We start from the raw sequence: 22,463 nt of genomic DNA on the forward strand, positions 1-22,463 counted from the left end.
TAGATGATCAGATGATCAGGTGTGTGCCTATGGACTAAGTATTAATCCAGGCTAGACAAGGGCAGCAAGACATCCACGCATACAGAAGATTTCTCTCAGAGCAGGGGGGATGAGGTTCTGTGCCTCATCTCCGTTGGTCCCCAAATTCTCACCTGATGGCCCCCCTGCGACTGTGCCTGTCTTAGGTTGTTCCTCCCTTGAGGAATCTTACCCGTCTCTGGCTAACCAGTCATCTTCCGGGGCCATACAGGGAAATGTAAAGTTGGTAAGTGAGAGAGAAGCCATATTGTTTGCAAAGGTTAGCTTTTTACTTCTTTGCAGATTTATGCCCTGTGGCTTCTATGCCCAGCACTTGTCTCGAGGTATCTTTACCACCTGGAGAAATTATGATACTTGGTAAATTCAATATGGGGCACGATTCTATTTAAGGGTTGTAATTAGGAAGGAAGAAGAAAAGCTATAGATGTAGCATATGAAGGAAACATGGGAGGATTGATTATTTCTTTGACATATCTTCTTGTAGAGTACCTTAAGTATGTATAGGTTTTAAACTACTAACTAATTTGCACACACATATTAACATAATAGGAATACGGTGACATAAACAAAGCAAATCTATAATTACCATCCATCTCCAGTGAAGCCAAGAAAACCATTTAGGCACCCTAGGCATTTGTGAAAATTTATCTATGATATGATGGATATTGTCCAACTGTACTTGAACCATCAGACAAATTAAAGCAACCCATTTCTGGGATCTGTTCACATCCCATATGTTCTTTTAACCATAGATAGTCTATAGTCATGAGATTTTGGAGTGCTACAACTTGCACCCCTCCCAACTCCTGGTTGAGTTCCAACAGTACAGATCCGGTCAAATTCGTTGTCTCACTGTATGCACATGCCAGCCTAGACATCTCCCTCCTCATTCCTATGGCAGGTCCAGGAGATGGTGGGCTGGATGCAGCCACAACCGCAGCATCGTCCGGATACCTGTGGAGGCTTTTTGATGATAATCCCCTAGCACAAGTCCTCCAGAGAGTGCTGATGCCGGAAGCTCCTCCTCATATCGTATCTTAGTTCATTTTCTGGGTACCCAAGCTAGGCCTTGATCTTCTGCATAGAAACAAACAGACCCTTTGCCCACACTTTGACATGCCCTCTATACCACTGTGCAGAACTCATTGGAGGTCAGCACACAGTAACTGCTTTTTTTTTTTTTTTATTAAGAGAAAGGAATATTATCAGAAAAGAGTACCTCCATAGCTGATCATCTGACACCCTTTAAGTGATCAACATTAAGGATATTTAAAGCATGCGTTGATCTTTGATTTACCAATAGTTTTATCCTGTCAAGGAGTAATCCCCCTTTTCTTTCTTTCTTTTTTTTTTTTTAATTTTTAATCTACACTTACATGAAGAATACTATGTTTACTATGCTCTCCCCTATATCAGGTCCCCCCTAACAACCACATTACGGTTACTGTCCATCAGCTTAGCAAAATGTTGTAGAATCACTACCTGTCCTCTCTGTGTTGTGCAGCCCACCCTCCCCTTTCTCCCTCCCCCCCATGCATGCTAATCTAAATACCCCCCTTCTTCCCCCACATCCCTCCCTGCCCACCCATCCTCCCCAGTTCCTTTCCCTTTGGTACCTGTTAGTCCATTTTTGGGTTCTGTAATTCCGCTGCTGTTTTGTTCCTTCAGTTTTTCCTTTGTTCCTATACTCCTCAGATGAGTGAAATCATTTGGTATTTCTCTTTCTCCGCTTGGCTTATTTCACTGAGCATAATACTCTCCAGCTCCATCCATGTTGCTGCAAATGGTTGGATTTTTCCACTTCTTCTGGCTGAGTAGTATTCCATTGTGTATATGTACCACATCTTTATCCATTCATCTACCGATGGACATTTAGGTTGCTTCCAATTCTTGGCTATTGTAAATAGTGCTGCGATAAACATAGGGGTGCATCTGTCTTTCTCAAACTTGATTGCTGCGTTCTTAGGGTAAATTCCTAGGAGTGGAATTCCTGGGTCAAATGGTAGGTCTGTTTTGAGCATTTTGATGAACCTCCATACTGCTTTCCACAATGGTTGAACTAATTTACATTCCCACCAGCAGTGTAGGAGGGTTCCCCTTTCTCCACAGCCTCGCCAACATTTGTTGTTGTTTGTCTTTTGGATGGCAGCTATCCTTACTGGTGTGAGGTGATACCTCATTGTAGTTTTAATTTGCATCTCTCTGATAATTAGCGATGTGGAGCATCTTTTCATGTGTCTGTTGGCCATCTGTATTTATTTTTTAGAGAACTGTCTGTTCAGTTCCTCTGTCCATTTTTTAATTGGGTTATTTGTTTTTTGTTTGTTGAGGCGTGTGAGCTCTTTATATATTCTGGACGTCAAGCCTTTATCGGATCTGTGATTTGCAAATATATTCTCCCATACTGTAGGGTTTCTTTTTGTTCCATTGATGGTGTCTTTCACTGTACAGAAGCTTTTCAGCTTAATGTAGTCCCACTTGTTCATTTTTGCTGTTGTTTTCCTTGCCTGAGGAGGTATGTTCAAGAAGAGGTCACTCATGTTTATGTCTAAGAGGTTTTTGCCTATGTTTTTTTCCAAGAGTTTAATGGTTTCATGACTTACATTCAGGTCTTTGATCCATTTTGAGTTTACCTTTGTAAATGGGGTTAGGCAATGGTCCAGTTTCATTCTCCTACATGTAGCTGTCCAGTTTTGCCAGCACCATCTGTTGAAGAGACTGTCATTTTGCCATTGTATGTTCATGGCTCCTTTATCAAATATTAATTCATCATATATGTTTGGGTGAGTGTCTGGAGTCTCTAATCTTTTCCACTGGTCTGTGGCACTGTTATTGTGCCAGTACCAGATTGTCTTGATTACTATGGCTTTGTAGTAGAGCTTGAAGTTGGGGAGTGCGATCCCCCCTATTTTATTTTTCTTTTTCAAGATTGCTTTGGCTATTCAGTGTATTTGGTGTTTCCATATGAATTTTTGAATTATTTGTTCCAATTCGTTGAAGAATGTTGCTGGTAATTTGAGAGGGATTGCATCAAATCTGTATATTGCTCTGGGTAGGATGGCCATTTTGACGATATTAATTCTTCCTAGCCATGAGCATGGGATGTTTATTCATTTGTTAGTGACCTCTTTAATTTGTCTTAAGAGTGTCTTATAATTTTCAGGGTATAGGTCTTTGACTTCCTTTGTTAGGTTTATTCCTAGGTATTTCAGTCTTTTTGATGCAATTGTGAATGGAATTGTTTTCCTGATTTTTCTTTCTGTTAGTTCATTGTTAATGCATAGGAAAGCCACAGATTTCTGTGTGTTAATTTGTATCCTGCAACATTGCTGAAATCCGATATTAGTTCTAGTAGTTTTGGAGTGGAGTCTTTAGGGTTTTTTATATACAATATCATGTCATCTGCAAATAGTGACACTTTCACTTCTACTTTACCAATCTGAATTCCTTGTATTTCTTTGTTTTGTCTAATTGCCGTGGCTAGGACCTCCAGTACTATGTTAAATAACAGTGCGGAGACTGGGCATCTCTGTCTCATTCCTGATCTCAGATGAAAAGCTTTCAGGTTTTTGCGGTTCAGTATGATATTGGCTGTGGGTTTATTGTATATAGACTTTATTATGGTAAGGTACTTGCCCTCTGTACCCATTTTCTGAGAGTTTTTATCATGAATGGATGTTGAATTTTGTCAAATGCTTTTTCAGCATCTATGGAGATGATCATGTGGTTTTTGTCTTTTTTTTTGTTGATGTGGTGTATGATGTTGATGGATTTTCGAATGGTGTACCATCCTTGCATCCCTGGAATGTATCCCACTTGGTCATGGTGTATGATCCTTTTGATATACTGCTGAATTCTGTTTGCTAATATTTTATTGAGTATTTTTGCATCTACATTCATCATGGATATTGGTCTGTAATTTTCTTTTTTCGTGGGGTCTTTGCCTGGTTTTGGTATTAGGGTGATGTTGGCTTCATAGAATGAGTTTGGGAGTATTCCCTCTTCTTCTATTTTTTGGAACACTTTAAGGAGAATGGGTGTGTCTGATAAAATTCCGAGGTAAATCCGTCCGGCCCCAGGGTTTTGTTCTTGGGTAGTTTTCTGATTACCGTTTCAATTTCTTTGCTCGTAATTGGTTTGTTTAACTTTTGTGTTTCTTCCTTGGTCAGTCTTGGGAGGTTGTATTTTTCTAGGAAGTTGTCCATTTTTTCTAGGTTTTCCAGCTTGTTGGCATATAGGTTTTTATAGTGATCTTTAATAATTCTTTGTATTTCTGTTGAGTCTGTCGTGATTTTTCCATTCTCATTTCTGATTATGTTGATTTGTGTTGACTCTCTTTTTCTCTTAATAAGTTGGGCTAGAGGCTTATCTATTTTGTTTATTTTCTCAAAGAACCAGCTCTTGGTTTCATTGATTTTTGCTATTGTTTTATTATTCTCAATTTTGTTTATTTCTTCTCTGGTCTTTATTATGTCCCTCCTTCTGCTGACTTTAGGCCTCATTTGTTCTTCTTTTTCCAGTTTTAATAATTGTGATGTTAGACTATTCATTTGGGATTGTTCTTCCTTCTTCAAGTGTGCCTGGATTGCTATATACTTTCCTCTTAAGACTGCTTTCGCTGCATCCCACAGAAGTTGGGGCTTTGTGTTGTTCTTGTCATTTGTTTCTATATATTCCTTGATCTCTATTTTGATTTGTTCATTGATCCATTGATTATTTAGTGGCATTTTGTTAAGCCTCCATGTGTTTGTGAGCCTTTTGTTTTCTCTGTAGAATTTATTTCTACGTTTATACCTTTGTGGTCTGAAAAATTGGTTGGTAGAATTTCAGTATTTTTAAATTTACTGAGGTTCTTTTTGTGAGCTCGTATGTGGTCTATTCTGGAGAATGTTCCATGTGCACTTGATAAGAATGTATATCCTGTTGCTTTTGGATGTAGAGTTCTATAGATGTCTATTAGGTCCATCTGTTCTAGTGTGTTGTTCAGTGCCTGTGTGTCCTTACTTATTTTCTGCCCGGTGGGTCTCTCCTTTGGGGTGAGTGGTGTGTTGAAGTCTCCTAAAGTGAATGCATTGCAGTCTATTTCCCTCTTTAGTTCTGTTAGTATTTGCTTCACATATGCTGGTGCTCCTGTATTGGGTGCATATATATTTAGAATGGTTATGTCCTCTTGTTGGACTGAGCCCTTTATCATTATGTAGTATCCTTCTTTATCTCTTGTTACTTTCTTTGTTTTGAAGTCTATTTTGTCTGATATTAGTACTGCAACCCCTGCTTTCTTCTCACTGTTGTTTGCCTGAAATATGTTTTTCCATCCCTTGGCTTTTACTCTATGCTTTTTTTTGGGTTTAAGGTGAGTTTCTTGTAAGCAGCATATAGATGGGTCTTGCTTTTTTATCCATTCTATTACTCTGTGTCTTTTGATTGGTGCATTAAGCCCATTTACAATTAGGGTGACTATTGAGAGATATGTACTTATTGCTATTGCAGGCTTTAGATTCTTGGTTACCAAAGGTTCAAGGTTAGCTTCTTTAGTATCTTACTGCCTAACTTAGCTCGCTTATTGAGCTGTTATATACACTGTCTGGAGATTCTTTTCTTCTCTCCCTTCTTATTCCTCCTCCTCCATTCTTCATATGTTGGGTGTTTTGTTCTGTGCTCTTTTTAGGAGTGCTCCCATCTAGAGCAGTCCCTGTAGGAGGCCCCGTAGTGGTGGTTTGTGGGAAGCAAAATCCCTCAGCTTTTGCTTGTCTGGGAATTGTTTAATCCTGCCATCATATTTAAATGATAGCCGTGCTGGATACAGTATCCTTGGTTCAAGGCCCTTCTGTTTCATTGCATTAAGTATATCATGCCATTCTCTTCTGGCCTGTAAGTTTTCTGTCGAGAAGTCTGATGTTAGCCTGATGGGTTTTCCTTTATAGGTGACCTTTTTCTCTCTAGCTGCCTTTAAAACTCTTTCCTTGTCTTTGATCCTTACCATTTTAATATTCAAATGAAATTCGTGCTGGATACAGTATCCTTGGTTCAAGGCCCTTCTGTTTCATGGCATTAAGTATATCATGCCATTCTCTTCTGGCCTGTAGGTTTTCTGTCGAGAAGTCTGATGTTAGCCTGATGGGTTTTCCTTTATAGGTGACCTTTTTCTCTCTATCTGCCTTTAAAACTCTTTCCCTGTCCTTGATCCTTGCCATTTTAATTACTAGGTGTCTTGGTGTTGTCCTCCTTGGATCCTTTCTGTTGGGAGTTCTGTGTAATTCCATGGTCTGTTCGATTATTTCCTCCCCCAGTTTGGGGAAGTTTTCAGCAATTATTTCTTCAAAGAGACTTTCTATCCCTTTTCCTCTTTCTTCTTCTTCTGGTATCCCTATAATACGAATATTATTCCTTTTGGCTTGGTCACATATTTCTCTTAGTGTTGTTTCATTCCTCGAGATCCTTTTATCTCTCTTTATGTCAGCTTCTATACGTTCCTGTTCTCTGGCTTCTATTCCTTCAATGGCCTCTTGCATCTTATCCATTCTGCTTATAAATCCTTCCAGGAATTGTTTCACTTCTGTGATCTCCTTCCTGACATCTGTGATCTCCTTCCGGACTTCATCCCACTGGTCTTGCATTTTTCTCTGCATCTCATCCTGTTGCTCTTGCATTTTTCTCTGCATCTCTGTCAGCATGTTCATGATTTTTATTTTGAATTGTTTTTCAGGAGGACTGGTTAGGTCTGTCTCCTTCTCAGGTGTTGTCTCTGTGATCTTTGTCTGCCTGTAGTTTTGCCTTTTCATGGTGATAGAGATAGTTTGCAGAGATGGTACAAGTGACAGCTGGGAGAGCTTTCCTTCTTGTTGGTTTGTGGCCTTCCTCTCCTGGGAGAATAGCGACCTCTAGTGGCTTGTGCTGGGCAGCTGTGTGCAGACAGGGCTTCTGCTTCCTGCCCAGTTGCTATGGGGTTTATCTCTGCTGTTGCTGTGGGCGTGGCCTGGCTGGGGCTTCTGCTCCAAAATGGTGGAGCCCCGTTGGAGGGGTAGCGGCCGGGAGGCTCTTTATCTCCGTAAGGGGCCTCTGTGCTTCCTTGTGCCTAGGGGGTTAGAGTGCCCAGAGATCCCCAGATTCCCTGCCTCTGGTCTAAGTGACCTGTCCTGACCCTTTAAGACTTCCAAAAAGCACTCTCCAAAGCAAAACAACAACAGCAAAAAAAAAAAGGAAAAAACACGCGAATTTTTTTTTTGTCCTCAGGCGCTGGTCCCAGGCACCCGCTCGCTGGTCCTGCTGCCCTATCTACCTAGCACCAGGGTCCCTGTCCCTTGAAGGCTTCCAAAAAGCACCCACCCACCGGTCCTTCTGGGAAAAACGCTCGATATTCTTTGTCCTCAGGCGCCGGTCCCTGGCTCCCACTCACCAGTCCCGCCGCCCTGCCTCCCTAGCACCGGGGTCCCTGTCCCTTTACGGCTTCCAGAAAGCACCCACCCACCGGTCCCTCAGGGAAAAACGCGCGATATTCTTTGTCCTCAGGCGACGGTCCCAGGCACCCGCTCACCAGTCCCTCCGCCCTGCCTCCCTAGCACCAGGGTCCCTGTCCCTTTAAGGCGTCCAAAAAGCACCCACTAAAAAAAAAAAAAAAAAAAAAAACGGGAAAAATGTGCAATATTGTTTGTCCTCCAGGAACAGACCCAGGCACTCGCCCACTGGTCCTGCCACCCTGCGTCCCTAGCACTGGGGTCCCCGTCCCTCCAAGGTATCCAAAAAACACTTGCCAAAAAAAAAGGAAATAAGCGCATGTCCCTCTCTGTCCCCAGGCACCGGTCCCATGCCCCCGCTCCCCGGCCCTGCCGCCCTGCCTCCCTGACACTGGAGTCCCTGTCCCGCTAAGGCCTCCAAAAAGCACTCGCCAAAAAGAAAAAAAAAGGGAGAAATGCGCAATTTTCTTCGTCCTCAGGCTGCAGTCCCAGGCACCCGCCCACCGTTATTGCTGCAGTACCTCCCTGGTATTGGGGTCCCCGTCCCTCCAATGCTTCCAGAAAGCACTTGCCAAAAAAAAAAGGGAAAAACGCACGATTTTCTTTGTCCTCAGGTGCTGTCCCCAGGCCTCCACCCACCGGTCCCACCCCCCTGCCTCCGTAGTATTGGGAAAAACACGTGATTTTCTTTGTCCACAGGCTGCAGTCTCACGCACCCACTCACCAGTCTTGTTGCCCTGTTTTGCTGGTATTGGTGTCCCTGTCCCTTTAAGGCTTTCAAAAAGCACTCGCCAAAAAGGAGAAAAAAGGCAAAAAACGCATGATTTTCTCTGTCCTCAGGTGCCGGTCTCAGGCACCCACCCACCGGTCCAGCCGCCCTGCCTCCCTAGCACCGGGTTCCCTGTCCCTTTAAGGCTTCCAAAAAGCATGCGCCAAAAAAATAACTGCTCCGGTTTCTTTCTACCCACCGGGAGCCGGGTGGAGGGGTGCTCTGGTCCCGCCGGGCCGGCGTTTGTATCTTTCCCCCTTCGTAAGGCGTTGGCCTCTTGCATGTGTGGATGTGGTCTCGATGTTGTCCTGTGTCCTATGGTCTCTATTTTCTATTTTAGGAAGAGTTTTCTTTGTTATATTTTCATAGATCTATGTGTTTTTGGGAGGAGATTTCTACTGCTCTACTCATGCCACCATCTTGGCTCCACCTTTGCTGAGAGTTTTATCACGAATGGATGTTGAATTTTGTTGAATACTTTTTCAGCATCTATGGAGATGATCATGTGGTTTTTGTTCTTTTTGTTGATGTGGTGGATGATCTTGATGGATTTTCTAATGTTGTTCCATCCTTGCATCCCTGGGATGAATCCTACTTGTTCATGGTGTATAATCCTTTTGATATATTTTTGAATTAGTTTTGGTAATATTTTATTGAGTATTTTTGCATCTACTTTCATCAGGGATATTGGTATGTAATTTTCTTTTTTGGTGGGTTCTTTGCCTGGTTTTGGTATTAGGATGATGTTGGCTTCATAGCATCAGTTTGGGAGTACTCCCTCCTCTTCTATTTTTTGGAAAACTTTAAGGAGATTGGGTATTATGTCTTCTCAGTGTGTCTGATAATATTCCGAGGTAAATCAGTGTGGCCAATGGGTTTTGTTCTTTGGTAGTTTTTTGATTACCACTTCAATTTCTTTGCTCGTAATTGGTTTGTTTAACTTTTGTGTTTCTTTGTTGGTCAGTCTTGGAAAGTTGTATTTTTCTAGGAAGTTGTCCATTTCTTCTAGGTTTTCCAGCTTGTTAGCATATAGGGTTTCATAGTAGTCTTTAATAATTGTTTGTATTTCTGTGGAGACTGTCGTGTTTTTTCCATTTTCGTTTCTGATTCTGTTGATGTGTGTTGATTCTCTTTTTTTGTTAATAAGTTAGGCAGAGGCTTGTCTATTTTGTTTATTTTCTAATAGAACGAGCTCTTGGTTTCATTGATTTTTTCTATTGTTTTTTTCTTCTCTGTTTTATTTATTACTTCTCTGATCTTTATTATGTCCCTCCTTCTGCTGACTTTAGGCCTCATTTGGTCTTTTTCCAGTTTCAATAATTGTGATGTTAGACTATTCATTTGGGATTGTTCTTCCTTCTTTAGGTGTTCCTGGATTGCTATATACTTTCCTCTTAAGACTGCTTTCGCTGCATCCCACAGAAGTTGGGGCTTTGTGTTGCTGTTGTCATTTGTTTCCATATATTCCTTGATCTCTTTTAATTTGTTCATTGATCCATTGATTATTTAGGAGCATGTTGTTAAGACTCCATATGTTTGTGAGCCTTTTTATTTTCATTGTACAATTTATTTCTAGTTTTATACCTTTTTGGTCTGAAAGGTTGGTTGGTAGAATTTCAATCTTTTGGAATTTACTGAGGCTCTTTTTGTGACTTAATTATGTTGTCTATTCTGGAGACTGTTCCATGTGCCCTTGAGGAGAATGTGTATTCTGTTGCTTTTGGATGTAGAGTTCTATAGATGTCTATTAGGTCCATCTGTTCTAGTGTGTTCAGTGCCTCTGTGTCTTTACTTATTTTCTGTCCATTGGATCTATCCCTTGTGGTGAGTGGTGTGTTGAAGTCTCCTAAAATGAATGCATTGCATTCTATTTCCCCCTTTAGTTCTGTTAGTATTTGTTTCACATATGCTTGTGCTCCTGTGTTGGGTGCATATATATTTATAATGGTTATATCCTCTTGTTGGGTTGAGCCCTTTGTCATTATGTAATGTCCTTCTTTGTCTCTTGTTTCTTTGTTTTGAAGTCTATTTTGTCTGATGCTAATACTGCAACCCCTGCTTTCTTCTCTCTGTTGTTTGCATGAAATATGTTTTTCCATCCCTTGACTTTTAGTCTGTTCATGTCTTTGGGTTTGAGGTGAGTTTCCTGTAAGCAGCATATAGATGTGTTCTTGCTTTTTTATCCATTCTATTACTCTGTGTCTTTTGATTGGTGCATGAGATGTACTTATTGCCATTGGAAGCTTAGATTCGTGGTTACCAAAGGTTCAAGGTTAGCTTCTTTAGTATCTTACTACCTAACTTACCTCGCTTATTGAGCTGTTATATAGACTGTCTGGAGATTCTTTTCTTCTCTCCCTTCTTATTCCTCCTCCTCCATTCTTTATATGTTGGTTGTTCTGTGCTCTTTCGTGTTTCCTGTAACTGCTCTTTGTGGGTAGTTTATTTTATTTTTTCCCTTTAGTTAGTGTTCGGTTGGTTTGCTTTTTTTGCTGTGGTTTTATTTTCTCTGGTGACATCTGTTTAGTCTTAGGAATGCTCCCGTCTAGAATAGTCCGTCTAGAATAACCTGTAGAGGTGGTTTTTGGTAGGCAAATTCCCTCAACTTTTGCTTGTCTGGGAATTGTTTAATCCCCCCTTCATATTTAAATGATAATTGTGCTGGATACAGTATTCTTGATTCAAGGTCCTTCTGTTTGATTGCATTAAATATATCATGCCATTCTCTTCTGGGCTGTAAGGTTTCTGTTGAGGAGTCTGATGAAAGCCTGATGGGTTTTCCTTCATCTGTGACCTTTCTCTTCTCTCTAGCTCCCTTTAAAACTCTGTCCTTTTCCTTGATCTTTGCCATTTTAATTATTATGTGTCTTGATGTCCTCCTTGGGTCCTTTCTTTTGGGAGTTCTGTGTATTTCTGTGGTCTGATTGATTATTTTCTCTCCTGGTTTTGGGAAGTTTTCAGCAATTATTTCTTCATAGGCACTTTCTGTCCCTTTTTCTCTCTCTTCTTCTCATACCCGTATCATGCATATATTGTTCCTTTTGGATTGGTCACACAGTTCTCTTAATATTGTTTCATTCCTGGAGATCCTTTTGTCTCTCTCTGTGCCAGATTCTATGCATTCCTGTTCTCTGGTTTCTATTCCATCAATGGCCACTTGCATCTTATCCATTCTGCTTATAAATCCTTCCAGAGTTTGTTTCACTTCTGTAATCTCCCTCTGGACGTCTGTAATCTCTCTCTGGACCTTATCCCTTAGCTCTTGTATATTTCTCTGCAGCTCTGTCAGCATGTTTATGATTTTTATTTTGAATTCTTTTTCAGAAAGACTGATTAGGTCTGCTTCTCAGGTGTTGTGTCTGTGATCTTTGTCTGCCTCAAATTCTGCCTTTTCATGGTGACAGAGATAGTTTGCAGAGCTGACACGAGTGACGGCTGGTTGAACATCCCTTCTTGTTGGTTTGTGGCCTTCCTCTCCTGGAAGAACAGTGACCTCTATTGGCTTGTGGTAGGCAGCTGTGCACAGACGGGGCTTCTGATTCTTGCCTGGCCCGTATGGAGTTTATCTATGCTGAAGCTGTGGGTGTGGCCTGCCTCCGGCTCCTGCTCTGATATGGCGGAGCCGCCTCGAAGGGGAAATGGCCAGGAGGCTTTTTATCTCCGTGAAGGGCCTCTGAGCTCCCCTGGTTTCCAGGGTTTTAGGGTGCCCAGAGGCCCCCAGGATTCCCTGCTGCTGGGCTAAATGTCCTGGGATGCTTCCATCCAGCAGTGGGGTCCCTGTCCCTTTAAGACTTCCAAAAAGCACTCACTTTTCTTTGTCCCTGGGGTGCCGGCTGTGGGGACCCACTCACACATCTTACTGTACTGTTTCCCTAGTTTTCAGCATCCCACACATGCACTGTGTCTGCAGTCTGGTGTGGCTATTTAGCAGTCCTGGGCTCCCTCTCCCTCCCTGCTCCATCTCCTCTCCTCCCAGTGGGAGCTGGGGTGTGGGGCGCTCATGTCCCGCTGGGCCGCAGCTTGTATCTTGCCACCTATACAAGGTGCTGTATTATCGCAGGTGTGGATGTGGTCTGGCTGTTGTCCTGTGTCTTCTGGTCTCTCTTTTAGGAATAGTTGTAATTGTTGTATTTAAAAAAATATATATGGTTTTGGGAGGAGATTTCCACTGCACTACTCACACTGTCATCTTGGTTCCACCTCTTGAGTTTACTTTTGTGTATGGGTTTAGACAGTGGTCCAGTTTCATTCTCTTACATGTAGCTGTCCAGTTACCAACACCACCTGTTGAAGAAGCTGTCATTTCCCCATTGTATGTCCATGGCTCCTTTATCATATATTAATTGTCCATATATGGTTCAGTTAATATCTGGACTCTCTATTCTGTTCCACTGGTCTGTGGGTCTGTTTTTGTGCCAGTACCAAATTGTCTTGATTACTGTGGCTTTGTAGTAGAGCTTGAAGTTGGGTAGTGAGACCCCCCCTCCCCACACACACTTTATTCTAGCTTTTCAGTCTATTTGGGGTCTTTTGTGGTTCCATATGAATTTTTGAACTATTTGTTCCAGTTCATTGAAGAATGCTGTTGGTATTTTGATAGGGATTGCATTGTCTCTGTAGATTACTTTATGCAGAATGGCCATTTTGATGATATTAATTCTTCCTAGCGAAGAGCATGGGATGAGTTTCCATTTGTTAGTGTCCTCTTTAATTTCTCTTCAGAGTGTCTTGTAGTTTTCAGGTATAGGTCTTTCACTTCCTTGGTTAGGTTTATTCCTGGGTATTTTATTCTTTTTGATGCAATTGTGAATGGAATTGTTTTCCTGATTTCTCTTTCTGGTAGTTCATCATTAGTGTATAGGAAAGCGACAGATTTCTGTGTTTTAATTTTGTATCCTGCACCTTTGCTGAATTTAGATATCAGTTCTGGTAGTTTTGGAATGGGATCTTTAGGGTTTTTTATGTACAATATCATGTCATCTGCAAATAGTTACGGTTTGACTTCCTCTTTACCAATCTGGATGCCTTGTATTTCTTTCTTTTTTTTTTTTTTTTGTCTAATTGGCATGGCTAGGACCTCCAGTACTATATTGAATAACAGTGGGGAGAGTGGGCATCCCTGTCTTGTTCCTGATCTTAGAGGAAAAGCTTTCAGCTTCTGGCTGTTAAGTATGATGTTGGCTGTGGGTTTGTCATATATGGCCTTTATTATGTTGAGGTCCTTGCCCTCTATACCCATTTCGTGAGAGTTTTTATCATGAATGGGTGTTGGATTTTGTCAAATGCTTTTTCAGTGTCTATGGAGATGATTATGTGGTTTTTGTCATTTTTGTTTATGTGGTGGAGGATGTTGATGAATTTTTGAATGTTCTACCATCCTTGCATCCCTGAGATGAATCCCACTTGGTCATGGTGTATGATCGATCCTCTTGATGTGCTTTTGAATTCGGTTTGCTAATATTTTGTTGAGTATTTTTGCATCTATGTTCATCAGTGATATTGCCCTGTAATTTTCTTCTTTGTGGTGTCTTTGCCTGGTTTTGGTATTAGAGTGATGCTGGCCTCATAGAATGAGTTTGGAAGTATTCCCTCCTCTTCTATTTTTTGGAAAACTTTAAGGTGAATGTGTATTATGTCTTCTCTGTATGTCTCATAAAATTCCTCAGTAAATCCATCTTGTCCGGGGGTTTTGTTCTTGTGTAGTTTTATGATTACCCCTTTAATTTCATTGGTGGTAATTTGTCTGTTTACATTTTGTGTTTCTTCCTTGGTCATCTTGGAAGGTTGTATTTTTCTAGGAAGTTGTCCATTTCTTCCAGGTTTTCCAGCTTGTTAGCATATAGATTCTCATAATATTCTCTAATGATTATTTATATTTCTGTGGGATCCATCATGCTTTTTCCTTTCTCATTTCTCATTCTGTTTATGTGTGTCGATTCTCTTTTTTCTCTTCATAAATCTGGCTAGGGCCTCATCTATTTTGTTTATTTTCTCAAAAGACAATCTCTTGGTTTCATTGATTTTTTTCTATTGTTTTATTCTTCTCAATTTTATTTATTTCTTCTCTTACCTTTATTATGTACGCCCTTTGCTGACTTTGGGCCTCATTTGTTCTTCTTTTTCCAATTTCAATAATTGTGACTTTAGACTACACATTTATGATTGTTATCCCTTATTTAAATAGGCCTGGATTGCTATATACTTTCCTCTTAGCACTGCCTTCACTGCATCACACAGAATTTGTGTCTTTTTCTGTTTTGTCATTTGTGTCCATATATTGCTTGATCTCTGTTTTAATTGTCATTGATTCATTGATTATTTAGGAACATGTTGTTAAGCCTCCATGTGTTTGTGAGCCGTTTTGTTTTCTTTGTACAATTTGTTTCTAGTTTTATGCGTTTGTAGTCTGAGAAGTTGGTTTGTAGAATTTCAATCTTTGAATTTAGTGAGGCTCTTTTTGTCACCTAGTATGTGGTCTATTTTGGAAAATGTTCCATGTGCTCTTGAGAAGAATGTGTATACTGCTGCTTTTGGGGTAGAGTTCTGTAGATGTCTGTGAAGTCTGTCTGTTCTAGTTTGTTGTTCATTGCCTCTGTGTCCTTACTTATTTTTTGTCTGGTGTATCTGTCCTTTGGAGTGAGTGGTGTGTTGAAGTCTCCTAAAATAAATGCATTGCATTCTATTTCCTCCTTTAGTTCTGTTAGTATTTGTTTCATATATGTTGGTGCTCCTGTGTTGGGTGCATATATATTTATGATGGTTATATCCTCTTGTTGGAGTGTCCCCTTTATCATTCTGTAATGTTGTTCTTTATCTCTTGTTACTGTCTTTGTTTTGAAGTCTATTTTATCTGATACTTGTACTGCAACGCTTTTTTCTCTCTCTATTGTTTGCATGAAATATCTTTTTCATCTCTTGACTTTTAGTCTGTGTATATCTTTGGGTTTGAGGTGAGTCAGTTGTAAGCAGCATATAGATAGGTCTTGCTTTTTTATCCATTCTATTACTCTGTGTTCTTTGGTGCATTTAGTCTACTTACGTTTTGGGTGATTATTGAAACATATGTACTTATTGCCATTGCAGGCTTTAGATTTGTGGTTACCAAAGGTTCAAGCATAGCTTCTATACTATCTGTCTCCCTTAACTCACTTATTAAGCTAATATAAACACAGTTTGATAATTATTTATTTCTCTCCCTTCTTATTCCTCCTCCTCCATTCTTTATATGTTTGGTGTTTTATTCTGTATTCTTCTGTGGTTCCTTTGACTGCTTTTGTGAGTTGTTTATTATTTTTTTTGCCTTGAGTTAGTATTTAGTCGGTCTGCTTTCTTTGCTGTGATTTTATTTTCTCTGGTGACATCTATTTCACTTTAGGAGTGCTTCCATCCAGCGCAGTACTTTTAAAATATCCTGTGGAGCTGGTTTGTGGGAGGCAAATTCCCTCAACTTTTGCTTGTCTGGGAATTGTTTAATCCCTTCTTCAGATTTAAATGATGATCATGCTGGATATAGTATTTTTGATTCAAGGCCCTTCTGTTTCATTGCTTTAAATAGATCATGCCATTCTCTTCTGGCATGTAAGTTTCTGTTGAGAAGTCTGATGATAGCCTAATGGGTTTTCCTTTGTTGGTGACCTTTTTTCTCTGTCTGACTTTACTACTCTGTCCTTTTCCTTGATCTTTGCCATTTTAATTATTATATGTCTTGGTGTTGTCCTCCTTGGGTCCCTTGTGTTGCTAGATCTGTGTGCTTCTGTTGTCACAGTGGCTATATCCTCCCCCAGTTTGGGGAAGTTTTCAGCAATTTGTACTTCAAACACACTTTCTATCCCTTTTCTGTCTCTTCTTCTGGTACTTCTATAATGCAGATATTGTTCCATTTCGATTGGTCACAGAGTTCTCTTAATATTCTTCCATTCCTGGAGATCCTTTTATCTGTCACTGCCTCAGCTTCTCTGTGTTCCTGTTCTCTGATTTCTATTCCATTCATGGCCTCTTGCACCACATCCAGTCTGCTCTTAACTCCTTTCGGAGATTGTTTTATTTCTGTATTCTCCATCCTAACTTGATTCTTTAGCTCTTGCATATTTCTCTGCAGGTCCATCAGCATGATTATGACCTTTATTTTGAATTATTTTTCAGGAAGATTGGTTTAATCTATCTTCCCGGCTCCCTCTCAGCGGTTTTCTAGATAATTCTGTACTAGATAAAATTTTTCTCCCTTTTCATGGTGATACAGGTAGTCATAGGCAGTTGGTGCATGTGTCAGCTGGGAAAACAAAGTCCCTTCCTGCTTGCTGTTTGCCTTGCCCTTCCCCACTGCCTCTGCCAGTTACCCGCACATGGGGAGCAGCCTCTGGTTTTATTCCCTGAGCTGCCATGGCCCGGGCAGCCTTTGTGGCAGCCCAGAGCCGTGTGGGGAGTGGCAGGCATGCTGGGTGTGCTCTCCTGTGAGCACAGCAACCCTTCACATGCTGTCCCAGCTTCCTCTGTCTGTCCCGGGTAGCCGTTCACTGGCAAGGCCTCTGAGTCTGGCCCTGGCAGCTGTGGAGGAAGCTCTGCATGGCTGGTGTGATTGCGGCTGCTCTCAGGTTCCTCCCCTGCTGTGGCAGGGCCACACCATAGTGGGAATGGATGGGAGACTCTTCATTGCTTTGCGGGGCTTTAGAGCTGTGCTGCTGCCCAGGGGTTTAGGGTGCCCGAAGTTCCCTGGGATTCCCAGCCTGCTCCGAGTGTGCTTAGACGATTCCATCTAGCTGTGAAGCCCCTGTCCCTTTAAGAGTTTCAAAAAGCACTCACTTTTCTTTTGTCCCAGGGGAGCCAGCTTTGGGACTTGCTTGCAGATTTTACTTTTCCGATTCCCTAATATCCAGCACACCATGCACTGTGTGTCTGCACTCTCAGTGCAGATGATTAGGGCTGGGTATTTAGCAGTCCTGAGCTCCCACTCCCTCCCCACTCTGACTCCTCTCCTCTGCCCAGTGCGCTGGGGTGGCGGGAGTGCTCGGGTCCCACCGGGTCGTGACTTCTATCTTTCCCCTTTCATGAGATGCTGAGTTCTCGCAGATATAGATGTAGCCTGACTGTTGTACTGTGTCTTCTGTTCTCTCTTTTAGGAATAGTTGTATTTGTTGTATTTTCAAAAATATATCTAGTTGTGGGAGGAGCTTTCCACTGCCCTGCTCATGCTGCCATCTTGGCTCCTCCTGGCTCAGGTACAGATCATTTTTTTTACATGTTTTTGAATTATATGATCTTGTCACAATATACTGGTTGGTAATGATAATGAACCATGCATTTATTATTAAAGCTCTTATGTTACAGAAATCCTCTGAAACTTTTAGAATAACTCTAATGGAAAAATTTTTCACTGTCATTATAGTGACAGTAATTCACTATATTTAATTATTGTCACCCATTATTTAAACATACAAATATATGAAACATACAGAAAAAGCTTATGATATTGAGGATTCCTGGGGATCCCATTTCTTGTTTTTGCATCCTCAAGATTTAGAAACACCACCTAAGACACTGATTTGATCCAAAAGATAAGGTTAAGGATACCAGTAGGAAAATGACCTCCTGCGTGGGATCACCTCGCCTTCTTTCTTCTCCTTCCTGGGATGGAACTAATGACATGTGGAAATGTAGATGGAATATGAATCACAAAACCTAAAGGATGGTCTCAGATTTCTTTCTCAAGAAGGAGTGAATCAACGCCTCTTCATCATGATGGGCAAAGTGGGCTGACCTAGGGTGCCAGAGTCGGGTGGTTGGTTGGAAGTAGCTGAGTGGGGCTGAGCCTCAGGGGACGCTGTGCAGTTGAAGGCCCATGGAAGTGCATCAGGGAAATTCAGAAAGACTTTTCAGCGACCTTTGCAAAGCTTTCTGCCATGGATCTCATTCCGAGTGGTTAACTGAGTAACAATCAACTTAGAAAACAAAGTCACATTTTAGCATTGCCATGGCTGTTTTAAGAGTTACCAATCATTTTTAAAGAATATTTAAATACACACTTTTTCCATTTTATTTCAATCTGAGTTGCTATTCATTCTGAAAGGATTCTGGGGATATGTCAGCACCAGCAGTTTGCCCTAGTTCTGATTCCTATGCCAGGACAAAGGAAATACTGTACAATTACTTCTTTAATAGAGCAAGACTGATAGGCAAGTAGGCCAGTGGAACAGCACAGAGTTCAGAAAGAGACCCATATGCAGCCAGTTGATTTTTTCAGCAAAGGTGCCAAGATAAATCAATGGAGGAAAACCAGTCTTTTCAAAATAAGAAGCTGAGTTAACTGGGTCTCGGTTGGCTGAGCCAGGGGAGGTAACTTTGATCCCCATTTCACAGCAAATACATAAATTATAAAACAAAAAACAAATCAGACTTAACTGTTGTAAAACCAAAACCAAAAATTTCAGAAGAAAAATAGGAAACTTTGTGACCTTTGTTAGGGTGGGCAAAACCTTCTGTTAGTCTATTCAGGCTGCTATAACAAAACACGATGGACTGGCTCACTTACAAACAAGACAAGTTTAGTCCTCACATGTCTGGAGGCTGGAAGTCTGAGATCAGGGTGCCAGTTTGGTTGGGTGAGGGCCCCCTTCCACGCCTCAGACTTCCGCATCCTCACGAGGCTTAAGGGCAAGGGAGCTAGCTCTCTGGGGCCTCTGTTCCAAGGACACTAATCCCATCTGTGAGGGCTCCACCCACAGGACCCAATCACCTCCCGGAAGCCCCACCTTCTACTATCATCACCTTGGGCACTAGGATTGAACATAGGAATTTGGGGGCACACAAACATTCAGACCATAGCAATTTCTTAGGACAAAAAAAGCACTTTTCATAAGATAAAAAAAGTTTTGATAAGTGGACTTAAAGATAATTACAAATTTCTCCTCTTGAAAAGATACCATTTTAAAAATGGAAAAGCAAGGCATGGGTAGGACAATATATTTGTAACACATAACTGACAAAGGGTGCGTATCTAGAATATTTAAAGAACTCTTACAGCATAATAATGAAACAAACCTTTTTTTTAATGGGCAAAGATTTTAAAAGACACTTCAATTATTTACAAGGAGATACCACTTAGAAACACCAGGATGGCTAAATTTAAAAGATAGAATAAGCAGTTTAGAGAGAAAGCAGAACAAATGGAACATTCTGAGAGAATATAAAATACATAACCACTTCAACAATTAGATAGTTTTCCTTAGTGAATGTGCACACATATACCTATGACCTAGCAATTTCATACCTTCGTATCTACTGCAGAAAAATTAAAACACATGACCACAAAAAGACTTATTCACAAATGTTCATATCAGCTTTATTCATGATAGACACAAATGTTTATTGGAAACAACCTCAGTGTTTCTCAGCAGGGGAATGGATAAACAAATTGTGGGACAGTCATTCAATGGAATACTCACAGTAAAAATGAATTAAAGACATAAACGCAGCAGTGTGCATGAACCTCACAGACATATATGTTGAATAAGAGACTTGGCACAAGAGAGCATTTATTATATGGTTCCATTTACAAAGTCTAGAGCAGGTAACAGTAATCTATAAATATAGAAATTAGATGAGCCTGTTGCCTGGCGTGTAGTGGGATATAGTTTACAAGGGGCACAAGAAAGCATTCTGTGGCTGTGGAAATACTCTGCAGCTTGGCTGGGATAGTGGTTACATGGATGTATGTATCCATTTGTCACAATTTGTTGAACTGTATGCATAAAATATGTACATTTTATTGCATGTAAATTATACTTCAATACAGTTTAAAAATAAGAACATGCCAATGTAGTATTGTTTATCAGAGCAAAAGGAGGAAACAAACTCAGTATTCAACAGTAGCAGTACAGATAAATAAGATAGAACATTATTTTTGAAGTGAAGAGATAATTCAAAATAAAAATAAGAACATGCTGAAATTGTTTTTTAAAAAGACTAAAATATTGTTAGCATGTGGTTTTATATAGATGTTTAAGAAAGCGTTTGTCAATTTATGAGGAGTTGTTCTGTATATCTAGGGTGCTTTATTAAATTTCTAGGAGGCAATTCAGCGAACCTGTCATGAATAATTTAATTTTGTACCTAATAGTTCAGTTAGACCCAGAAATAATGAGGTAAGCCTCATTCCCTCAGGGAAACATTTCTTACCATCTATAGTTTTCAGTTTCATTTGAATATATTATATTTTTTAAATACCAGTTTTATTACATTTATTTCTCTGCATGTGCAGAGAGAGGCTAATGTACTTGGCGTCTTAATTAAGCCACAAGTGCCTTAAAAACATGAGTATGTCTATTTTGGATCTATTTTCAAACAGTAACTTCCCTACCCAGTGTGAATCATAAGGACGCACTTCTGCCCACGTCCTCAGCCCTCAGTCATCTGTCATTTTTACGTCGTCGTTTTGTCTGCTTTGTGTCTTGGTGTCTTGCAGATGAACAGTTGGCATCTGATTTTCACTTGTCACATTCTTTGAGGAAAAGCATAAACTTTGATTAAGTCACCTTAATTAAGTTAAATCAAAGTCACCTTTGATTAAGTTCAGGCCACTTTCTCGGGGTTACAGCGTACAGTACGGGGAAGATTCAACTGCAGGGATGTAAGCGTTGTGTTGGAAAAGGCCTGTCCCGGCTGCTCTGCTTCAGACCCTTCAGCCACCATCAAGTGCTTTTTCAGAGGCGGTAGGCAGAAGTATTTTTAAAAGACAGAGGTCATAGAGCGGGTGATTGGGGGAGGGGCCATGATTACTGAACCATCAGCTTTGTTTTTATGTGTCACAGATTGTTCTTTAAAGAGTAAAAGTGATTCTGTTGAAAAACAAATGGGAAGTTCTTAGAGGATTTATAATTCTTGAAACCCTTCTTGCTGACTTTTTAGTTTAATAGTAACATGAATAGTTTTTTTCAATTAAAAATGCCCAACAGTTTAAAATATTTTCAAATACTGCATCTCATATGACCTACACAGTAGCTCACTGCATTATCAGGGAAAGTATTGTTTCCATTTTTTAATAACTAATGTGCAAGGCTGAATTCAGGTTTGGTTATATTACATTACTTTCATTCCCTTGTATCTCCTGTATATCTGAACTCAGCTTTTTGACTAATATAAATTAAGTGATCTAATTAGTGCACTTGGGCCCTGATCTGGTTTATCTAAGTGGACAACTAACATTGAGTTAGTTTAACTTTTGTGACATTTAGTCTTCAGTGTTTCTGGAGTAAAGATTTGATATCTTCTTAGAAAATAAACTGTAAATAGCTTTGTAAGCAGGTTCTATTTGAAATAACACATCATCTGAATATAGTCCTCTGCTTTTTCAGTTATTGCTATGAGAAAAATCAAAGTTCCTAAGAATTATGTTAATAGAGCCTCTCCATGTCACTGTGCTGTCTCCTGAAATTTTCAAACTGTTGGTTTTGGGGGAAAGTCAAGAAAATAGAGTCTTAGATTCTAATGCTGAAAGGATGTTTAAAACACTTTGAAAAGTTATAGCAGTCCCCCTGTTATCTGCTGCTTCTTTCTAAGGTTCAGTTACTTATGGTCGCCACAGGCCAGAAGCAGATGCTCCTCCTGACGTGTCATTCCGAGGTCAGGGGTGGCCTGACGCTAGTCAGGATGCCAAGGCAGCCCCCTTGCCCCATCTCATCAAGAGGCATTTTATTATCTCACATCAACAAAGAAGGGTGAGTGCAGCACAGGAAGGTATTCTGAGAGACAGAGACCCATTCACCTATTATTACATTATATGGTTGTAATTGTCCTATTTTATTATTAGTTATTGTTAATCCTCTACTTTGCCTAATTTAGAAATTAAACTTTATCATATGTGTGTATGGATAGGAAAAAATGGAGTAATAGGGTTTGGTTCTTACCAGGGTTTCAGGCACTGGAGGTCTTGGAACAAATCCCCCATAGATAAAGGGGGGGACTGCTGTATTTGCCTGAGAAGATCAGATATGTCTTTTTAGTTGATGAATTGTCATCTGTGACTTCCAAGTTGGTGAAGTGGTGCGATGGTTAAGAGTAATTAATTAAGGCTGAGAGTAATTATGGTCATCGAATCCCAGCTCTTATGTTGATCAAGCATCAGAATGAATCCTCCACCTTAATTATGTCCTCATTACAAGGATAAGAGCCTTCTTTCACATTGTCTGGTTTAAAGGAACAAGATTATT

General features: G+C 40.4%; 1 protein-coding gene across 7 annotated transcripts in view; it reads left to right on the top strand.

Moving 5' to 3' along the window:
- DISP1 (dispatched RND transporter family member 1) overlaps window positions 1–22,463 on the top strand; it is a 261,301-nt gene that overhangs the window by 91,069 nt on the left and 147,769 nt on the right. For 2 of the 7 annotated variants that reach the window (XR_012122729.1, XR_012122735.1), the window contains one exon: window positions 17,379–17,477. The exons of the other annotated variants lie outside the window; for them this stretch is intronic. The gene's annotated coding sequence lies outside the window, so the exon portion shown is untranslated. Of the gene's footprint in view, window positions 1–17,378; window positions 17,478–22,463 lie in introns of those variants that run through there. 7 annotated transcript variants of the gene reach the window in all.

Source organism: Manis javanica, chromosome 11 (genome assembly GCF_040802235.1).
Source record: "Manis javanica isolate MJ-LG chromosome 11, MJ_LKY, whole genome shotgun sequence".
NCBI classification, from domain to species: Eukaryota; Metazoa; Chordata; class Mammalia; order Pholidota; family Manidae; genus Manis; species Manis javanica.